Genomic DNA, 22,750 nt, shown 5'->3' on the forward strand with positions numbered 1-22,750 from the left:
TTTTGATAACATTTTTAAAGTTCATTTAGGAAACTTCCAAGTAGCCTATATAGTGAATCAAAATGATTATATGAAAATAACATATGCCTACTCTTGCTCATTTTTGTGCAACTGATTTCAAATAAACATGAACAGGAAATGAATGAATTTCTGATTCATGCTACATGAATGAACCTTGAATACATGCTATGTGAAATAAGCCAGACACAAAAGAACAAATAGTATATAATTCCACTTATATGGAATATCTAGTATAGGCAAATTCGTAGAGACAGAAAGTAGATTAGAGGTTTTACCAGAATCTGGAGGAAGGAATGAATGGTGAGTCATGCTTAATGGATACAGTGTTTACGTTTGGAGTGACGAAAAATTTCCTAAATAGTGGTAATAATTGCCCAACATTATGAGTATAACTAATGTCAATGGGTCATACACTTAGTGGCTAAAATAGCAAATTTCATGGTATATCTATTTAACCACAATAAAAAAATAGTAAAAGAAAATAAGAATTCAGTTGAATAATTCTAGATTCACAATGATATTCTCTTTATATCTTCTCAATTAATAGAATAAAAAGTACAAATATTATAATGTAAAGATGCTTGAATTTTTAAAAATGAAAGCAAGAACTTCCTGTTTCGTTTCCTGATGAAAATTGGAACATATTTTTACCTGATACTGCAGTACTGGATGCTAAGGTTTTTTATTCATAATGTCCTTTTTTGGCTTTGGTATCAGGGTAATTCGGGCCTCACAGAATGAATTGGCAAGTATTCTCTCCTTTCTGTTAAATTTTCTGGAAAAGTTACTGTGGAATTGGTATTATTTCTTCCTTAAATGTTTGGTAGAATTCACTGGTGAAACCATCTGGGGCTGAAATTTTCTTTTTGAGAAAGTTTGTAATTACAAAATTCAATTAAAAAATAATTATAGGGCTACTCAGATTATTTATTTCTTCTTGAGTGAGCTTTGGTAGTTTGAGTCTTTCAAGAAATTGGTTCATTTCATCTAAGTTGTCAAATGTATTAGCATAAAGTTGTTCATAACGGTTCATTATACTAGAATCTGTAATGGTGTGAAACCTATAGTTTTTGAGTTTAATAATTTGTGCCTTCTCTCTTTTTTTCCATATCAGTCTACATCGAGGTTTATCAGTTGCAAACCTTTTATAAAACACTCAGCCTTTGGTTTCATTTAGTTTCCCTATTGCTTTTCTATTTTTACCTCATTGAAATCTTCTCTGATTTTCTTATTTTCTTGCTATATATTTTTCTCTAAATACTGCTTTGGCTGTGTTTTGAAATGCTGTGTTTTCTATTCAGTTCATAATATTCCCTAATTTCCCTATGATTTCAACATTGACTCATGAATTTTTTGGAAGAGTTTATTTAGTTTTTGAATACTTGAGGATTTCCCAAATATCTTTCCTTTACTTATTTCCAATTTAATTTCATTAAAGTCGGAGTACATATTTTATATGGATGAGGTAATTTCTAATTTATTGGGACATTTTATGGCCCTGAATATGCACTAAGTTGGTAAATGTTCTGTATGCCCTTGAAAAGTATGCATGGAATGGAATGTTTTATAAGTGTCAATTGGATCAAGTTGGTTCGTAGTGTTTATCAAATCTTCTATAGCCTTACTAAATATTTTTGTCTACTTTTTCTATTGAATATTGGGACACAGTTGTTGAAATCTCTGATTATAATTCTGGATTTGTCTACTTTCCTTTCCATTTCTGTCAGTTTTTGTTTCATGTAATTTGATGCTCTGGTATTAGGTGCATAAACCTTTGGGATTACTTTGTCCTCTTGATGAATCTCTCCCTTTATCATTATGAAATGACCCTCTTTATGACTAGTAATACCCTTTGCTATAAAATGTAATTCAATATTAATATAGCCACCTTAGGTTTCTTTTGATTGGTGTTAAAATTGTACAATGTTTTCCATCTTTGTACTTTTAACTTGTGTGTTGATATATAAAATGGGTTTTGTAGGCAACATATAGTTGGGTCTTGCTGTTTTTTTCAATCAGACAATATTTGCCTTTAAACGGGGGTGCTTAGAATATTTACATTTGATGTGATAATTGATATGTTTAGGTCTACTATTCTTGTTATTGTTGTTTTATTGGTCCTGTTTTTGTTTCCTTTTTTACTTCTTGAGGTCTCCTTTTGGATTTAGTATTGTGTGATAACATTTTATCTCCTTTGTTGGTTTATTTGCTATCATTCTTTATTTTATTTTAGTGGCTGCTTCGGGACTTAGAATATACACATTTGATTTATCCTAGTCTATCCTCAAGTGATGTTAAGCCGTTTCTCTTGTAGTATAGGAAATTTCAAATAGTATACTTCCACTTTTTTCCTTCTTGATCTTTGTGCTGTTGTTGTCATATGTTTTGTTTCTACATATGTTATAAATAACACACTACAAATGTCATTATTTTCGTTTCAAACAGTTATCTTTTTTAAGAAAATTTTCCTTAGAATACATTTAGATTTACAGAAAATTTGTGAAGCTAGAAAGCGTCATCATATACCCGACACATTTTATTAACGTCTTACATTAGTATGGAACATTTGTCAAAACTGATGAACTAATTATCTTTCAAAGAGATTTAAATGTTAAAAAAAGTCTTTTCTATTTGCCCATGTGGCATCTTCCTTCCTTTGTATGGATCCACATGTCCACCTGGTGCTATTTTCCTTCTTCAGGAACTCTCCTTTTTCCAGGACTCCGATTACAAGTGTCTTAAGTAGAATGCTTAAAGTTACCTCACAGTTCACTAATGCACCGTTCATGGTTTTTAGTCTTTTTTTTCCCCCCGATGGTTCAATTTACATAGATTGTATCGTTATGTCTTTTCTTTTCTTTTCTTCTGCTATGTCTAATCTGTTTATAATCCTATATAGTGTATTTTTCATTTCAGATATTGTTGTTTTCATCTCTAGAAATTCAGTTTGGGTCTCTGGCTTCTCTCTCTAGTTAATACGCTCGCTATTTTCTCTAGCTTCTTGAACAAATGGAATGCAGTTAAGATTACAGTTTTAATATCTTCATCTACGCGTTCTGTTTTCTGTGCCATTTCTGTGTCGTTTTGACTCTTCTCGTTATGAGTTATATTTTACTATTCTTTGCATGCCTTGTAATTTTGGTTCGAATGCCTGATATTGTGTATTTTACCTTCTTGGGTGCTGGCTGTGTTGTATGCCTATAAATATTCTTGAGTTCTGTTCTGGGATGCAGTTTAATTACTTGGAAACAATTTGGTATATTGTTATCTTGCTGTTAAGCTTTGTTAGGCAGGATCAGAGAAATGTTTATTCTATGGTTAATTTTTCCCCAGTACTGAGGAAAACAGCCTTCTGACTACTCTCCTTGATGCTCCATGAATTGAGATTTTTGCAACTTACAGACAAGAAATACTCCCAGCTTTACACGTGTTCTAAGTGTTATCGCCTCTTGCCCTTTCAGGTGTTTCTTTACCCAAACTTGGGTACCCTTCTCTCATGCATGCACTGACGAGTATTAAGCTGAAGACTTGAGGGCCATCTGAAGATCTCTGGATCTCTCTTGCTAAATAGCTCTTTACTCTCTGGTACTTTGCCCTGCATCCTCGAGCCGCCTCAGTCTCCCCAGATTCCCTGCTTTGTCTCCTCCACTCAGGAAGGCCACCGGGCAATTCCACAGCTCTCGCTTCCTGAACTTTAGTGTGGAAACTCTCTTCGGTCAGCACACTGGAGCAAATGACGGAATGTAGGGCTGAACTCTTGTTCCCCGTCCTTATGGGATTGCTGTCCCTCACTGACCAATATTTAATTAGTTGAAAACCATCATTTCATATATTTCGACTGTTTTATTTTTTAAGTTGTTTCAGGTGAGAGGGTAAATGCAGTCTCTGTTAATCCATCATAGCTGGAAGCAAAAGGGCTGTTTTTTAAGTTGTATTTTAATGTTATCCTAAAAAGCGAAAAATGACCATAAATAGAAAGAGAAATTTTAAGGACATATAAACTATAAATCGTTAATTTGCCTAAATAAGATAAACACATTTTTGCCTACTGTATCCCAGTAGCTATGTTAGATGAATAAATACATGTTTCTACAATGAAAAACGTAAATTTACTATTTCTATAAAATAATTATTTTATATCAGCTAAGCAGTTCACCTGTTTCATTATGTTTTTCTTATAAGAGTAGCTGTTTGGGCAGCTAAAATCTTACTCTCTTCTATTTTAGGTGACAAAGAACTCTTACAAGCTTAAAACCAATCAAGTTGTCACTTGTTCAACAGGCATTTCCAAAACTGTGAGGGCTTAGTGTTATTTACCTAGAACCTCCAGAGTTTATAACCAGTTAAAGATCGCCCTTCCTGATATAGTTTCCTATCACAATCTTTCATGATTATCTTTCCTCCCCTGCTTCCTAGTTGCTTCCACATATTGAAAGATGGTGAAAGTTAATTAACAGCACAGATTAAAAGTTTCTCTTTTTGTGAAAGGGAGCTTAGTCTCAGGTGCTTCCTGCTCAATTATTTATACCAGTTGAGGCAAACAGATAATCCCAAATGGTAAATATTATAGACAAAATGTATATTTAGCATTAGAATTTTGTTTTATAATTATGCGAGAGTGCGTACATTATTCAAGTTTCCACGCATCTTGTTTGAGTTCTGTGGTTTTAGTCTCATTTAGCAGAGTTGTTCAGTCTGTGAGGAAAAGAAACAGGGACATGATAAAGAAATCATTATGGTATTCATGTCCTAGTGCTAATGCGGGTTATCAAAAACTTGTGAGACAAGCAATTTATCTTGGAAACACCCAGTCTCTCCTTTTAGGGCCAAAAATTTTGTTCTGGTTCCGGACCTCCCAGGATTAACCTCTGTTTGTATGTTTTTCTCTTAAGGAATTGCTGACGAATGAGCTAACTGAGGAAAGATGTTTAATCAAGGAGAATTTAGATTAGCCTCAATTCACATGGCAACAGAGACGTTTTTTCTTTTTGTCTGTGTGTGGTCAGCTCTGGATGAAACTGCTTTAAAGTCATCTTAAGTTTGTATTAATTAATTATAGCCCTTAAAGAAGTAAAAGTTTCCTGAGGTACCAGTGTTTGCCATGTCACTATTATGTCAACGTTCCTCTCCCCACCACACTGACCTGCTTTCCATATTATCATCTCCTTCTTCAGAGGCCAGAGAGGTACGGGTGACCCTCTATCATTCCTAATAGGCACTGGAAGCCTCACCAGGAAAGAGATGAGCAAGTGGGGATCCATGCATGGTCTTCAAAAACGTGTGTGAAAAAAATATCTGTGCATGTGTGCGTTTGCACTTTAGAAGGAATTCTACAGTTTTCCTCAGATCTCTAAGGAGCTTACATATCACCATGAAAATGTATCTGAGTAAATATCTAAGGAAAACATATAGAGTTAGGATCAAAAGAGTGTTAAGTAATAATATGTCCTGAAGAAGGAAAGATAAAGATCTCAAAGGCAGATAAATGACATGGCGGGTGGAGGGCATAGATAAGAGAAGATCTTTTTGAGAAGCCAAAGAAGAGATTAGATCATTTTAAGATCTCTGTCAGTTCTTTCATTACACTTGAATAAGCAGATTCAATTTTCAATATCTTCAAAGCTAGCATTAACTATATGCTTTTTATATATTAGATCCTTTGCAGGTTACAAAACGTGTACAAAGTGATAAATTTTAATCATTTCTAAATTAACCTAATTATTAGGATTTGAAGTAGCTTACAAAAAAATCAAAAGTCTGGTCTCCATTCTCAGAAAATTACAATCAAGGGAATTAAGTAGGGCTTTTAACAAGAAAATATTATCTAATTCCTGATTATATGATCATGTTTAGGTAGAATTTGGGTAGGAGAAAAAGGAATGGCAATTTGGACAAGTAACCGGGGTCTTTATAAAAATGTAAAATAAGGTGCATTCAAAGTGAATAACCAAGAGAAAAAGAGACTTATTTATTGGATACTATGAATAAAAAAGGAAGTGGCACCAATTGTTTTTTCTTTCTCTGGGCCCAGAGTTCTCATTCTTTCATGGGCCTGACATTTTACAGTCTGAATGGATGTGGCTCAAGATCAACAAGTTAACGGTTCCCGGAGGACCTGACTCAGCTTCCTGGGGCTCCCTGTTCCTTTACAGTGATGATTCAGAGAAGTTGAACTCAGGATGTCATCTAAACTTATGAGTATAGTCACCAACAGCTGTGGTTCCCATCTTGAACTAAGCTCAGCCCTCTCCCCAGCCTCTTTTCATTAGAGTACAATCAGAAATTCCAGAGTTTTTCACATTAGGACTTATTTCACCAGCAGAATTATTCTCACTGAGGAGTGAGAAAATCGATCATTATTAGTTCATCATAATTATTGCATACTCAAGGGTAAAAACTTTAGCTAATATTTGGAACCATAACACTTTTCCAGTCAGAAGCTTACCTGCTTCATCATATAACTGAAACCAAAATGTTCTAAATATCTAGTCTCATATCTAGTCCATATACAATATGGAGTACATATTTTGCTTCTCTTCTCTAAAGGAAATAATATTGTAATAATTTGTGGGAAATTCTGCTACATGGGCTCACATTTTCCTCTCCTTTTCTCATACAAAATTAGATAATCATAAGCAGAGAGTTGAAAAGTCTCCAATGTATTTGTCTAAAAAGAGACAAAATCTGGGATAGCAACAGACTTTGAGGGGAGATGAGGAAACCAACTTGACTTTAACTATTGATCCTTAAAATAAAAAAAGGTAATATCAACCAGAATTATATTAGCTATGAATAAGTTCTAATTTGAAATATGTTAGGCAGGCCTCAACTGTCTTTCTGTGTCTTTCCAGAGGACGTATCCCCTGCCTATAGATGTCACACTCATCTGAATTAATAGATTAATTAGAATTAATAAACTAATTGTATAACCAAGAGATAGATAGATAGAAATATAATTAGAGAAGCAATGGTGCTGAAATATCTTTTTCCTATCTTACTCAATAATGGGTACACAAAAAGCAGGAAAAATAGATAGAAGCAGCCATAGGTCTTTCTATATCATTCTTTTTCTTAATAATAATAGTAGACAAAGACAGTTAATGTGTTCAGTTCCTTTCTTTCTCCTCTCACACCAAAATTTACTGTATTCATTTGTATTTTTTCCATTTCCTTCCATTTGGAGCTATTGGCATTAGTAATTCAGCAGAATCGTATTCTCAGAAACCTCCATTTTTGTTTAGCTATATAATACCAGCTTTTATTTGTTTTTTTCCCCCTTTAAAGAAAATAAATGAACACAACATTCTTTGAAGAACTTTGCCTTTAAACAAACTGGGGTAGTATGGAATCAGAGTCACTGGGATGAGGAAAGGTGAACTCATTCAGAGAAATGATTGCCACTCTCCTTTGAAAAAATGGCTTACAAATTTAACTATAAAATCCAGACAAATAGTCCACATTTTTTTTCTGAAAGAGTTTTAGTAACTATAGGCAACTATATAAGGAAGAATCTTTGGCGTTATTTCCTTTATGTGTTTTTATTTGATTCCCTTTGTTTAATGTATTTTTAGTAGCAGAAGATCTACTCTGTCATGTTCTCTTCAGACTTTACTGACAAATTTCTAGAAATATGTTTACATATTTACGTTTTCCCTATTTTTAAACTTCTAAATATTTCTTTACACCACCCTCCCTATTGCTTCTTAACTTTCCTTTTCCACATGCTAGGTCTCTCACTCTTCTCTCTTAACTAGCAATAAGAATCAATATTCCTTATTATTATTTAGAGGGAGATTATTTTTCCTTTTCAAAAATAGAAACACAAAAATTTTTTAAAGATTGGCACCTGAGCTAACAACTTGCCACTCTTTTTTTGCTTTTTCTCCCAACATCCTCCCTAGTAGGTAGTCGTATATTTTTAGTTGTGGGTCCTTCTAACATGGCTTGATGAGTGGTGCCATGTCCGCGCCCAGGATCCGAACCGGCGAAACCCTGGGCCTCGGAGCACAGGAACTTAACCACTTGGCCACGGGACCAGTCCCTAAAAAGATTGTTTTAATTGATGAGTTTCTTGACTTATTTTACTTATAGGGCTTTGGCCCAAAACAGAGAATAAAAATTCCCTTGTTATGATTTGATGAAAATGCTAATTTCTAAATATTGTGAATAATCTGAAATCCACGTTTGGGGGAAAAAAAGAGTAATATTTGTGAGAACAGTGTGGGTCTTTCTGGGACTTGCAGTTGCGCTTTCCTTGAATGGTCACAATTTCTGTGTTTGAGTTGAAGCTCTGCCAATATGCAAATAGAAGACTTTGGGGGGAAAAAATCAGTTTCGGAGCTTCAGTTTCCTCATTTAAAAAAACCCAGGATATTCCAGATACTAGTCTCTATGGTTTCTTTTATCTGTAGCAGTATATAGTTATATGACCTTGCCCTCCATTTCAGTTTTTTTAATTTTTAAAATAAACGTAGTTTACTTGTGTTGTATGTTATTTGGTTACAGCATGAAGATATCCACGCTTTTTCCCTGGTATCTCCTTTGCCTTTCTGTGGGATATTTTTTTATCTTTAAATATTATGATTTTATTTCTCACATTATGAATGACAGAAAGTTAGGCTTACACAGTGAACAGGTTTTAATGTATTATTTCTGGAGGAACCTCCCCTGCTCTTTAAAATCATACCTGACAACTGCTTCTATAGCTAGAAGAAAGAGAGCAGCAGGCATTTTTACCAGTGATATTGTCACAATCTGAAATACAGATAAATGATGATTTGACCTATTAGCTAACATTAGGGAATTTCACGTTGCACAATTCTCCAGAAGTATGACTTCCTGTAACAAGAGCCAAATCTAATAGCCATTCCCTAGTGGATTGGCCAGTCTTAGTAAACATGATCAGAGTCAATAGTCTGCAATTATTTGGAGAGGTTTGTTTTTTGTTGTTGTTTTGCTTTTGTTTTATTTTTAAATCACTCTGTTTCTTTTTTTTTTTTTCTTTTTGAGGAAGATTAGCCCTGAGCTAACTACTGCCAGTCCTCCTCTATTTTGCTGAGGAAGCCTGGCCCTAAGCTAACATCCGTGCCCATCTTCCTCTACTTTATATGTGGGACGCCTACCACAGCATGGCGTGCCAAGCAATGCCATGTCCGCACCCAGGATCCGAACCGGCACACCCTGGGCTGCCGAAGCAGAATGTGCACACTTAACCGCTGCGCCACGGGCCGGCCCTCACTCTGCGTTTCTAATATTAATTTACTTATCAGGTACAGAATGTTTTGTTTCATTTTTCCCTGCATTTATCTTTACTCTCAATATACTTTTAAAATATAATCTGAAAAGTTGACTCTTTTATAGCAAAACATTAGAGATTGTTTTACTGTCAAAATAGTTTTAACGATAAGAAAAAGGGATTCAGACTTGGGCTTTGTGGTGCTGATATTATTTTCCCACCCCCTCAAGCATCCTCCAATCAAAAACACTGGAAAAAGTCGCTTAATAATCAGTTTGTTAAGGCAAAAACAGCAAATAACTGTCAGTTCGGTTACTCTTGGCTGCTGGTAGGAAAAAACCATAGCACACGTAGCTTAACTAATGAAGCTATTTATCTTACATTAGACAAAGTGCGGAGGTAAGAGGCTTCAAACTGGTTAATTCAACACGAATCCAGATTCTTAGCATCATTTTATTGCTATTCTTCAGAGCAGGTCATTTGTTTTCATCTCAGGGTAGTTCCCCTCAACATTACAAGATGGTTGTTTCAGCCACAGGCACCACATACAGACACAGTAAGTGGAAAGAGCCATCATGTGGCCCTTCCCATGTGGCCCCATTTAGATCAAGGATTTTTTTCAAAAGTACCCATCCCCAGCCCTGGAAGACAGCATACTTCCTCTCTCATCTCAATGGCCAGAGATTTATCATATGGAAATATCTAAACCAGTCACTGTAAGGGAAATGGAATCACCATGATTAACGTGAATTAGTGAAGAGTCCACCATTTATAAATTCGTTCCTCAGGTGGGCATAGGCTATCCTTCTCTGAGGGCTGGATTTATAAACATGGTCAGCTCGTCTGCTCTCAGTGAAAAGTGGCAGAGAATGGTTATTGCATAAGCAAACAAGACAACTGAAACAATATTTTAAAAAGTTGAAAAATGTGACAAGTAATATCTATAATCTCCCTGACCTAATGTATTTTCCTCTATCAAGACATATTTTTCTGCATGAACACCAATTTTTGCTCAGTTGATCTTAAAAATACATATATTTTTGTGTACATCTTTTAGAATTCATATTACCATGATTATCCCCCACTTTATCTTCTAGTCATTATCATTACCAATTTAACTTTCTGTAATATTACATGTGGTAGATGGATGTGCTGCCATATCTAATAATTGTCATGATGTCACATACTACGTTTTTAAAAATGTAATATTATTTTCTATGCTAAAATAAACATGAATGTGCATTTAGCCATTTTCATACTTTTAAATTCCCGAGTGTGGTATCACTAGCTTAAAGTATCATCTACATATTTGAACAAAGAAAGTAGGAAAAATTATTAGCTGGCGATTAAATAATAAACCACATGCATTTCCTCTTGCCAACACTCCTCAAAGTCCTGCCTTTTTTCTTCTTTATCCCTGTCCAATTGAGAAACTCCAACTCTGAATCCTTTCCATTTTAATTCCTGCGTCTGGAGGGAAGGGGCACTGAAATTTTGAAGGCACAAATTACTATAAATTTATAATTTGGGATTCCAGCAGCCCAGAAATCCTTTAATAAGAAATCTTCTGTACCTTGCTTTATTTTGCCTAGAGAAGATGTCAAACCCTCACATTTTGTGTGTGTGCGTGTGAGGAAGACTGGCCCTGAGCTAACATCTGTTGCCAATCCTCCTCTTTTTGCTTGAGGAAGACTGTCACTGAGCTAACGTCTGTGGCAGTTTTCCTCTGTTTTGTATGTGGGATGCTGCCACAGCACGGTGTGATGAGCAGGGCCAGGTCTGTGCCTGGGATCCGTACCTGCGAACCCCAGGCCATGAAAGTGGAGCACGTGAACGCAACCACTATGCCACCTGGCCAGCCCCCTCATGTTTTTAAAAGTCCACTTTTGAACAGACAAGCTCTTCTTCACACAAAAATCGAAAGCTGAATCACAGCAAGAAAATCTGCAACTTTCTATCTACTCTTCAACAACTCACTCACAAAACACACACACAAACGTGCCCACACCTGAAAATAACTCATGTGGCCCTACTGTCCCAAAGAAAACCTCTTGTTTCTATGGAAGATGCTCTTTTCTTTAGGCCAAAGTTAGACCTCTTTCGTCTGCGCCCACGATCTCATCCTTTATTCTTTTTATTTTTGTTTTAGATTTGTCTCTCCCTCTCTGATGGCAGAAACGTATAAAACTATACCCTCCACGAAAGTTTCCCTTCAAGTGCTCTCTCCTCCTTTTCAGCAGAGAGTCATAAAATGGCACCATAAATTGCTGTTTGCACAGCCACTCTTCCAGTTCCTTCCTCAGCTCACCTGCTGCTGCCCCCACCAAGGTACCAAATCTTTTTTGGCAATTTTGGCAGGATACTGATGATGCCATTATCATTAAACCAGACCCATGTTTTTAGCTCTTACATCATTTGGACTCTCTGTGCTTTAGACATTGACACTTGTGACAATTTCATGAAGTACCGACTTCCCTCAGCATCTGTGTCACCACAGCCTCCCAGATTTCCTTCTCTTTCCCTGACCATTTCTTAGTCTTCTTCTCAGATCTGTTTTCCTCATCCTTGGTCTTTGGAGTCCACTTCTAGGGTATTCCTTCCCAATCTTCACACTGATCTCATAGAGTCACTGTGAGGACTACATGAACTAATATTTCTAAAACACTTAGAAGAAGCCTGCTTCCCATCAAATGCTACATAAATCTTTGTTAAACAAATCGATCTCATCCCCACCACAGAGGTAATTATTATCTCTATATGGATGCTCACATTTCTGTCTCCAGCAGAGGTGTCTACCCTGAGCTCCATGTCTACGTATTGGGCTTCTTATTTCATGGCTCCAATGAATGACTCACAAGTACTTCAAAGTCAAACTGCCTCATCCTGAATTCACTACCTTCCTAAGGCAACGTGTTCTTTCTCTTAGGCTCCTCAACCCATTGTCTGGAACCATCCATTGATCCTTTAGCTTAAGTCAGAAACTGTAGCTTGAATCCTCCCTCACATAGGCTTGTATAAATATGATCACACACTTATACACAAACATTCACATACATGTGAAATCATATGCAGCAGTGATTTTTTCTGAATGAGTGGGTTGATGGCTATTCTATAATTTCTTTATTCTGCTTCTTTATGACTTATAATTCCTTAGGAATAAAAATAGATTTCCCAATTTTAGAAGACTTTTCATTTTTAAACTGTCAGAAGAATAGCACAGTATATACATGGGTAAGAAATACGTGAAATATAGCATCTGTCAAATTTAATTAAAAAAATAAGAGCAGTTGATCAGAAAATCATCAAACTATCCATACTTCTCTCCACTTTGGGATAAAAGTATGTATTTAAATCTATTATAATTAGTGATACTAGTCATAGCAAAATTTTGCCTAACTATGTTTCACACTATTTCAATAATACCAAGTAGGATGTTTACTTTATTTTTTAAAAATTTATATTGAGATGTAATTGACATTGACGTATAACATTATGTAAGTTTAAGGTGTACACGAGTTGATCTGATATATTTATATATTACAGTATGCTTACCACCACAGTGTGAGCCAGCACTTCTATCATGTCACATAACTGTCATTTCTGTTTTGTGATGGGAACAATTAAGAGCTAGTTTCTTAGCAACTTTGAAATTTATAATACGGCATTGTTGTCTATAATCACTACGCTGTACATTCGACCTCCAGGACTTATTTAGCTACTGGTTTTAAGCTTGTACCTTTAAATAACATCTCTCCTATTCTCCTACCCTCCAGCCCCTGGTAACCACCGGAGAATGCTTACTTTAGATTTAACAGATACATCACGTAGATAAAAACTGAACTACATTTTTTTCCCTACATGGCGTCAAACACAAATGAAAGAGACAATTTCCAGATGGTTTTATTGATAAAAAATTTTGTATTTTTTCTCATTGCAGAGATGAGAAAAAATAAAATTTCTGGTTGACCTAGAACTTATAAGCTTCTTATAGTCATAGAAGTTATATTGAAAGAAGAATATGCCAGAGATATTTTTGAATGGAAAATTAAATTGCTATTATGAAAATGATTTATAATCAAATGGTTGCAAAATACACATAGAAAAAAATGCTGTGAATACACTTGCTTTTCTATTATTGACATTTTTTGCAATAACTTTAAAAAGAAACTGACCATTATGTTAATTAAGGTGATGATAAAATATGTCATTTTAATTATGGGTCATAGGACAGGATTAATTTAGATGCAATAAACTATACATGTAATAGGCCCTCCAGGGCACAATCTGGAATTCCTGGATAGACTATGGAGTATTTTAGAGAACATACAGTCGTGAACTAAGGCAGAGACTGAAATGGAAACAGGTAAGATCGCCATTACAGCCTCTCTAGAGAACTCTCATTATCTGACCCTCTCTGTAAGTCTGCCCCACACTGCTCTCTATAGATCAGCAATTGACCTTACTCAGTACAGGTGTCTACCCCTTGGCAAGTCAGCAGTGGCCACTTTCTAGCGTGACTCCATTATTGTCCATTCAGTAGGAGTTTTGGGAGTAGATTTTATAAGTAGAGAATATGGGCAGGTTTCGGAGAAGTGAGGATGGAGGAAAGGAAGAAATAATTAGTTAGATAATTATTGTCTTCTCTAATAGAGGATTAATTTATAATTGAGGTTGATATGTTCACTTTCATTCATACAGTTTCAAATAATTTTAGTTTATACATATTTTAAAATTTCTCCAGTGACTTTTTACTTTCAGTAAAAATTCAGGTTTTTTTACAGATCCCTAATTCATTGCTTTGTTCCGCAAACATTTATTGAGCTCCTATTAGGTACCAGACAAAACAGACGTAATTCCTATATATAAGGGCAGAGAAGACAGATAATAAGCAAATAAATATATAATGTGTTACATAGGGATAGGTGCAGTGATTTAAAAAAATGAGAGGTAACAGATCATAATCATGGAGCTATTTGGTCTTGGGAACTCAAGGAGGCACTCTGGGAAGCCATCATTGAGGAGAGATTTGATATAGAAGCAGTGTTTCCACAGCATTTATGAGATTGTGTCAGAGTGTGATTCCAGGAGTGGAGAGGCAAGGAGGCCCCTGAGAAGAGGGATTTGCCACAGAATGCCCTCTCTGCTGCCGTGAAGAGTGTCTCCACATCTTTTCCATAACAGTGATAATGACTGCTCATTTTCCTAAAATCTTGTGGCAAATGTTACATACTCAGCTTTCAGGCCCTCAGAATCTTTTTTTACAACCTTTATTATGCCAAATTATGAAAAAAAATCTATTTTCAAAATAAAACTTCTGAGTAATTTCATAGTTAGCCCACACAACTAAGAGGAAGTCATCCCCCAATTTGATGTGACAAGAATTGATGTACAGGGCGGGGCCTTCTGCTCTCTCACACGATTTGTGACGGCAATTGAGGAATGAGGGTAGAGAATAGATCAGGCAGTGAGGGTCTGTTTTACCTGCCAAGTCTTTCCTTCTTGTTGTGAACTAAAAAAGGTACTTTCTTCTTAGGAAAGACTTATAGCGAACAGTTATTTTCTCAGAACAGATGTCCACTAGGAAACAACAACAAAACAAAACAACAGAAACACATAATTTTGGAGAACTGGATCGTAAGCATCCTTCTTATAGAGGTGATTTCTACATTTCCTATAGGAACGTGGTAGGCCATGGCCAGTCCTGCCTCAAGCTGAATAATGCAGCAAGAAATGGAACATGGACGTCTGTAGCTGTGCAGAAGGGAAATAATTGGCTTACACATTAAAAAAGAGATTCGAGGGCTGATGCGTCTCCTCCCACAGCCTGTTGACAAGAGAAGTGACCCTCACTTCTGAAACAAATTTACCAGCCAAGTTTAGAGACACTGCCTTAAGAAACTAGGAGGGCTGCTGCTGTGGACTAAGTCGTGACCCCTCGAAATTCACATGTTGAAACCATAACCACCAATGTGATTGTATTTGGACAGAGGGCTTTTAGGAGGTAGTTTAGGTTAATTGAGGTCATAAGAGTGGTGTCTTGATCTGATAGGATCGGTGGCCTTATAAGGAGAGGAAGAGAGATCCCTCTCTCTCTGTACGTGCTCATACAGAGGAAAGGCTCTGTGAGGACACAGAGAAGGTGGCGTCTGCAAGCCAGGAAGAGAGCTCTCACCCAGAAGCTGAATCTGCCAGCATCTTGGACTTGACTTCCCAGCCCCCAGAATGGTGAGAAATAAATTTCTGTTGTTTAAGACACCCACTTGGTGGTATTTTGTTACGGCAGCCCTAGTAGACGAAGACAGCTCCTGTAAGTTTTAGCCACAAAACTGCTTGTGTCGTTACCGATAAAGATTTGTTTCAAGCCTTATTGGCTGGTTTGAAGGGATAGTAAAGAAAAGTCACCTTGAACTGAGTCTAATTCTGCATTCTTGCCAGACTTTGAACCTAGTTCATTGAAGTTTGCCTACCTTAGGCATTGAGCCTCTTTTATTCATTTTTTTAATCAGTTGGCCTATAAACACAAATTTCATTTAGAACATCGTATATTCAGAGCTCCGAAAACTCCTGCTAACGTGGTTTGGGACATTGTAAGATGGTGACTGCCTTAATCAAATCTGTAGTGCCTTTTTCAAATCTTTACTTACCATTTTTATTACAGCAAATCACATTAATCAATCCATAGATTAATGTGTAGATATAATTTTTACTAATATTTAAATTTTCTTTAACCAAGACTGTTTTTGAAATCTGACAGTATAAAGCCATGATTAAAGACATTTGCGTCAGAGTCGGGTACACACACTTGCACTGCCACTTACAAGCTGTTTTCTTGGATAGTTATTTTATCGTTTTGAACCATCATTTATTTTCTCTATCATTTGAGGACACCTTCCTCTTAGGGCAAGTGTGAGATATAAATGAGAAAAATATAATAATAAAGTTTCATTAATGGAAACTGCTATTTGCATTACTATTTATTGTTGTTCTTTGACAAAGTGTAATTTAACCACCCCATGGTAGGACAATGCCTTAAAAGCAGACATCTAGGGAGAAAATTAAAACAAAGACTTAATCTACAATAAAAAAATTTATCCAAGATAGTTCAAGAGCTGACTTAAAACATATTTGAAATGGCACTCAAATAAAACAGGAATTTGCTCTTTTCAACTCTGGTCTTTAGCCAAGATTTTTTCTTTTATGTGTGTATATGTGGTTTCTATTTCCACTAAAGTTTGGGAAGAAAGAGAAGATATGATACTTGACAGATTTTCAACTATCCCTTTTAGATGTTCCCTTGTGTAGGCTTGTTCTAATCTACTCGTTCTGGCTTTGACTGATGGGAAACTTCTGTGTCTTCTTCCCACGTGTAAGGGGCAAACCCCCAGGTTTTCCAAGGCTTATGACCTGTGTCCTTCTCTAATGTAGTCAGCTAAGGTTTGGGCCCAAAACCAGCTTCTCATATATATATGAATAGAATGATGTGGAGATATTCACACAGCAATAAATATAATCACTAATGAAGTATAGAGTTTAAGCCAGGAATAGAAAACTTTTAGGCAAGTCACTGAATCCACAATTATAATAATGATCACAGTTAAAGCCTAAATTGGTTAATGAATTATAATTGTAGGATTAGCAAACCAGAGAAACCAATTTCTATTCTGTAACTCCTTTGGTGATCTTGCCGAATCATCTTCTTCAAGTCACAATAAAGATAATATTTCAAAGAGAAATAAATATAGGAAGACGTAAGTAATTAATATATTTAGTTGCATTTTCCTGAATTGCATTTGGTCTCTATTCCATAAATCTTATTTCTTTTAAAGATTCTTTGGGATAGTCCAGGATCTAGTCCTGCCTCTGTCACTTACTAGCCATCTAGGCAAATGATGTTGGAAAGTAAATCACATCTCTCTAACATAAATTCAGTATACCTGCCCCATTGCCTGCACAGCGTTATTGTCAAGAAACGATAACCTAATAGATAAGAAACTACTTCAAAAAATAAAAGATGATTAAAAAAGTGATGTTTTATAATGATATCTCTTTGCATTTCTAGTATCATTTCTTAAAATAAATGTGGTATATATGTCATATAGCCAGAACCTCATGATATTCGGTCTTAATTTTAATATTATGAATCCTGATGCCAAAATAATGCTTATAGTGATGACTCAGTGTCCTAGGAATGTGGGCCCCTGGGGGGAAGTTAATAAAGAGAGAGAGAAGGCTCTGTACCAACCTGTTAGAATCTGGTATGTGGCAAATGTGCAGCGGCACAGCCTTAGACCTCTCTTGGGAAACTGCCCAAACATTTGCATTCCCACAATGTATTTATTCAGAAAATACTCTTTCCTGAGAAAAATCTGGGCTCTCAAACCTCTCGCCAAGATTATTCAAGTTCAGTGAATCTCCATTTGGGAATAAGAGAAGTCTAGTAAGAAATTTTAACAAAAATACGTTTGCAGTCCTAGTTGTCAAGAATATTTGGGAACTTTCAGTTGAAAATGCTACTTGTGAAAAATGAACTTCAAAACATAAAAGGAAAATAGAAAACTATTAGAATCCCTATTGACCTTTTTGTCTCCCTCTCCCCACCGTAGTTCTATTCTATTTCATCTCTTCATTTATTATCCTTTCCATTAGTGTGCTGCAGACTCACCCAAAATGAGAAATAGCCAAGGAAGCACATAAGTTAAAGATAAAAACAGCCTCCAGGTTTTAGTGGACAGAGGGTAGCCCCCCCCGGGGATCAGCCAAATTGAGTGGATGGAAGTAATAAACACCAAGAAGATAACAACATTAGCCACTGCTGAGCAGAAAATTGGAATTATTCTTCAAGCTATGTTTTTTTCTCTTTTTCTAGTTGCCAGGTTTTGTCTCTCCTGTCTCTCATTGGTACATCGCAAATAAAGAAGCAGCCCAAACGAAATTTCTTTCTTTTAGACGTGGCAAAGTACTCATTGAGCTTAGAGCTTAACAATAAAACTCTAAAAAAGAAAAAGTTCAACAAAATGTGATAAAGAAAACCTAAGTGCTATTTCAAAAACAAAGCAAGATATTACTGGTAAGAATGTAAAGTGGTGCAGCTGCTTTGGAAACAGCCTGGCAGTTCCTCAATTGATTAAACAGAATTACCATATGATCCACCAGTTCCACTCCTAGGTACACTCATACCTCCGAGATATTGTGGGTTCCGTTCCAGACCACTGCAATCAAGTGAATATTGCAATAAAGCCAGTCACATGAATTTTTTGGCTTCCCAGTGCATATAAAAGTTATGTTATACACTATACTGTAGTCTATCGTGTGCAATAGCATTATGTCTAAAAAAAATGTAGATACCTTAACTAAAAAATACCTTATTGCTGAAAAATACTAACCATCATCTGAGCCTTCAGCGAGTTGTGATCTTTCTGCTGTTAGAGGGTCTTGCCTCAGGGTTGATGACTGCTAAGTGATCAGAGTGTTGGCTGCTGAAGGCTGGGGTGGCTGTGTTAATTTCTTAAAATCAGACAACAATGACGTTTGCTGCATCGATTGACTCTTCCTTTCGTGAATAATCTCTCTGTAGCATGTCATGCCGTTTGACAGCATTTTACCCACAGTAGAACTTCTTTCAAAGTTGGAGTCAATCCTCCAAACTGCTTTATCACCTAAGTTTATGGAATATTCCAAATCCGTTTTTGTAATTTCAACAATCCTCACAGAATCTTTACCAGAAGTAGATTTTATCTTAAAAAAACACTTTCTTGGCTCATCCATAAGAAACAATTCTTCTGGGGCCTGCCCGGTGTCACAGTGGTTAAGTGCACACGTTCCACTTCTCAGTGGCCTGGGATTCACCGGTTCCGATCCCTGGTGCGGACATGGCACTGCTTGGCACGCCATGCTGTGGTAGCCATCCCACATATAAAGTAGAGGAAGATGGGCACGGATGTTAGCTCAGGGCCAGTCTTCCTCAAAAAAAAAAAAAAAAAGCAAAGAAACAACTCCTCATTGCTAAAGTTTTATCATGACATTGCAGCAATTCAGTCACCTCTTCAGGCTCCAATTCTAATTTTAGTACTCTTACTTTCTGTCACATGTGCAGTTACATCCTCAGCTGAAGTCTTGAACCCTTTAGTCATCCATGAGGATTGGAATCAACTTCTTCCAAACTCCTGTTAATGTTGTTATTTTGACCTCTTCCCATGAATCACAAATGTTTTTAATGGCGTTTAGAATAGTGAATCCTTTCTAGAAGGATTTCTATTTACTTTGCCTAGATCTATCAGAAGAATCACTATCTATGGCAGCTATAACATTACAAAATGTATTTCTTAAAGAATAAGAGTTGCAAGTTGAAATTGCTCCTTGATCCATGGGCTGAAAAATAGATGTTGTGTAGCAGGCATAAAAACTTTAGTCTTCTTGTACAACTCCATCAGAACTCTTGGATGACCATTGTCGATGAGCAGTAATATTTTGAAAGTGATCTTTTCTTCTGAACAGTAGGTCTCAACAGTGGGCTTAAAATATTCGGTAAACCATGCAGTAAAAACAAGTGCTGTCATCCAGGCTTTGTTGTTCCATTTATAGAGCACAGGCAGAGAGATGTAGCATAATTCTTAAGAGCCCTAGGATTTTCAGAAGGGTCAATGAGCAGTGGCTTTAACTTACAAAGTCACTAGCTGCATTAGCCCCTAACAAGAGAGTCAGCCTATCCTTTGAAGCTTTGAAATCAGGCATTGACTTCTCCTCTCTAGCTATGAAAGTCCTGGATGGCATCTTCTTGCAAGAGAAGGCTGTTTTGTCTACATTGCAAATCTCTTTTTTAGTGTAGCCCCCTTCATGAATGATCTTAGCTAGATCTGCTGGGTAAATTGCTGCAGCTTCTATATCAGCACTTGGTGCTTCACGTTGCACTTTTATGTTATGGAGATGGCTTCTTTTGATATGGAACCTGAAGTGAGTTCGCTCACCCATTGCTCAGCAAGCCAATCTCTGACACCGGGTGTGGTGGAAGAAAGTAGGAATTTTATTTTTGCACAGCACTGAGCAAGGAGAGAGGACAGTTAACGCTGAAATCCCAAACTCCCCGAAAAGCTAAAAGGAAGGGTTTTTATTTGGGGTTTTAGATAGGGGAGGGGGAGCATATGGGCTTGCTGATCAGAGCTTTCCCACCAGCCTGTGTTTGTCCTTGAGATACTTGCAGAGAGGAGGGACCCCGTGACCTTGCTGGTCAGCAGCTTTCCCACCAGCCTGTATCTCTTTGTGGAGAGATGATCCAGGTGCTTGTCCTTGATGGTGTCTGTCTCCATGGAGGATAGTGGATTCTGGAGCTAGGAAGCCAGGGAGTAAGCAGGGAATGAGTGTTTTGGTTTTAACCCCGTATATGCTAGGTTTCATGTGGGGAAACTGATATCAGGGTCGATATCACTTTCCTTAAACCTCATGAGCCAGCGTCTACTACATTCATACTTTTCTTCTGAAGCTTCCTCACCTCTCTCAGGCTTCATAGGCTTGAAGAGAGTTAGAGCTTTCCTCTGGATTAGGCTTTGGCTTAAGAGAATTTTGTGGCTGGTTTCATCTTCTATCCAGACCGCTAAAACTTTCTCCATATCAGCAATATAGCTATTTTGCTTTCTTATCATACATGTGTTCACTAGAGTAGTACATTTAATTTCCTTCAAGAACTTTTCCTTTGCAGTCACAACTTGGCTAATTGTTTGATGCAAGAGGCCCAGCTTTCAGCTTATCTCAGCTTTCAACATGACTTCCTCACTAAGCTTAGTCACTTCTAGCTTTTGATTTAAAGTGAGAGATGTGCAACTCCTTCTTTCACTCGAACACTTAGAGGCCATCGGAGGGTTACCAGTTGATCTGATTTCAATATTGTTGTGTCTCAGGGCATAGGGAGGTCTGAGGAGAGGGAGAGAGACAGGGTAACAACCAGTCGGTGGAGCGATCAGAACACACACAACATTTTTCAATTAAGTTCGCCATCTTATTATGGGTGCGGTTCATGTTGCCCTGAAACAAATACAGCAGCAACATCAAAGATCACTAATCACAGATCACCATAACAAATACAGTAAAAATGAAAAAGTTTGAAATATGGCAAAAAGCACTGAAATGTGACACAGAGACATGAAGTGAGCAAATGCTGCTGGAAAAATGGTGCTAATAGACTTGCTCATTGCAGGGTTGCCACAAACCTTCAATTCATAAAAAAAACAATATGTGCAAAGCACAATAAAGCAAAGCATAATAAAACAAGGTATGCCTGTGTATGCCCGAGAGAAATGAAAACGTCTACACAAAAACTTGTGCACAAATGTTCATAGCAGCATTATTCATAATATCCAAAAAAGTGGAAATAGCAAAAATGTTTGTTAAGTGATGAATGGATGAATAAATTGTGACATATCTATACAATAGAATATTTTTGGCAATAAAAAGAAGTACTGATTTTTGCTACAGCATGGATGAAACTTGAAAATATTATGCTAAATGAAAGAAGCCAGCCACAAAAGGCCTCGCATTGTATTATCCCATTGAAAAGAAATGCCTAGAACTAGTCTATATATAGAGACAGAAATTAGATTAATGGTTTCCTAGGGATGTGGGAATGGGGAAATTGGGGGGTGGGGGGAGATGGCTAAAGGGTGTGGAGTTACAGGGTAATGAAAAATGCTCTAAAATTGATTGTGGCTCTCAAATTGAATGTTTGTAAACTCTGTGGCTATACTAACAGCTATTGAATTATTTTAAAAAGACAATTTATCCAAATTAAAAATTTGTGCTCATCAAAAGACACTTGTATAGAAATGAAAAGATAAGTCTTAGACTAAGATAAAATATTTATAATATATATTATTTGGCAAAGAACTTGTATCCATGATATATAAAGAAGTCCTACAATTCAATAATGAAAAGACAAAGAACCTTGAAAAACAAACCAGGTTATTGGGATAGAGTGACAGAGGAAGTGGTGGTGGTTACTTTCTAAATATGGCACTCAAAGAAGATCTTTTGGAGGAGAGGCTGTCTGACAACCATTCTTACTAAAAGAAGGGAGTCTGCTATTGCAGTATCTTGTTGAAGAGTGTTCCCATGACAGGAAATAGCAATTTCAAAGTGTTAAACCTAGAAGGAGTATGGTTTGTTCAAGAATTAGCAGTTTCAGTGGAGGTAAGGGATTAGAAGGCAATGTCCATACAGCTAAGCAATTACGGGAATGACTGACAGAAAATAAAGTTGGAGGGGGAGCTGGGAATGCTTTATTGGACACCCGTTCCCTTGGAAAATCTTACCTCATGATGATGATGGCAATAGAGCAAAACATCTCCTAGCTCCTGCCTATGTCTGTAATTGCCCTTATACAGGTCCACTTAGAAAACATAACCTCACACGCAGACTGAATTCATGCCTAATATGCACACAAATCCATACTTATATTAATTTACCTAGTTGTATGACTAGCACAATTCCCTCGGGATATCCTTGAGT

General features: G+C 36.7%; 1 protein-coding gene across 6 annotated transcripts in view; it reads left to right on the forward strand.

Annotated features, from left to right (window-relative positions):
- The window catches only part of LOC124233500 (tissue factor pathway inhibitor-like), a 78,294-nt gene that overhangs the window by 3,606 nt on the left and 51,938 nt on the right, over nucleotides 1–22,750 (forward strand). The window contains exon 2 of one of the 6 annotated variants that reach the window (XM_046650643.1): nucleotides 15,306–15,481. The exons of the other annotated variants lie outside the window; for them this stretch is intronic. The gene's annotated coding sequence lies outside the window, so the exon portion shown is untranslated. The remainder of the gene's footprint in view (nucleotides 1–15,305; nucleotides 15,482–22,750) is intronic. 6 annotated transcript variants of the gene reach the window in all.

The sequence above is a fragment of the Equus quagga genome, unplaced genomic scaffold (assembly GCF_021613505.1).
Source record: "Equus quagga isolate Etosha38 unplaced genomic scaffold, UCLA_HA_Equagga_1.0 203_RagTag, whole genome shotgun sequence".
NCBI lineage: Eukaryota > Metazoa > Chordata > Mammalia > Perissodactyla > Equidae > Equus > Equus quagga.